This window comes from Pseudophryne corroboree, unplaced genomic scaffold, assembly GCF_028390025.1.
Source record: "Pseudophryne corroboree isolate aPseCor3 unplaced genomic scaffold, aPseCor3.hap2 scaffold_887, whole genome shotgun sequence".
In the NCBI taxonomy this organism is placed as follows: Eukaryota; Metazoa; Chordata; class Amphibia; order Anura; family Myobatrachidae; genus Pseudophryne; species Pseudophryne corroboree.
Window position 1 is genome coordinate 63,074 of NW_026970466.1, and position 814 is coordinate 63,887.

Below are 814 nucleotides of genomic sequence, written 5' to 3' on the forward strand. Positions count from 1 at the left end.
AATGTACCCGTGGTTACATAACTAGAAATAATGTAGCTTCCTGCATACGATCCGCTGGATTTGTGACAGGGCCCCGTGCAGAACAGGGGGTGACTCCCACTTTATTCTGTCCGCGGCGGGAAATGAATAAACAACCAGAATCCTTTTGGGGATTTGAAACCATCTTGTCGAGCTGGCCCAGACTTTCTCAAACAGAGATGGAGGAACGTTACATCAGCTTTCATTATATATCTATATATACATACATATAGACCCCTTTGTCAGGAACAGCAGGGTCTTCAGTGATTTTAATATGTCCTTAATATCCACAATCATGTACTGAATGCTCCTTGCCAATATTGGATCTAATCAGGAAACATTATGGTCGACATAAGTATCAGTATCCGTGTCAGTATCAGTGTGTAGTAACTGGGCAAAATAACATTTTTGCGACCCAGCGGGGCCTGAGGGAAAAGAAACATAGCCATGAATATCACATCTATTCTCTACGTCTGTGTCTGGGACACAGATTTATCCAACCTTACTCTGATATTACTGAAACATTTACCCAGTCAGTTATTGGTGGTGCCAACAGGGCCACCATCATATGTCTGCATTCCTAATATAGTTTCCTCTTGGGAAAAACATTCAGCCACCGACATGTTGACACACATATACCAAGTACCCACAGACACACCGGCTTATGGGGGACAGACCGTCAGTAAATCTGTCAGAGGGACACAGAGGATTTTTCAGCTCACAATCCAGCGCCAAAAGTACACAGTCTGGGAAATAATAAACTCTATAGTGATAGACTTGTAATGCTCTAAAGATG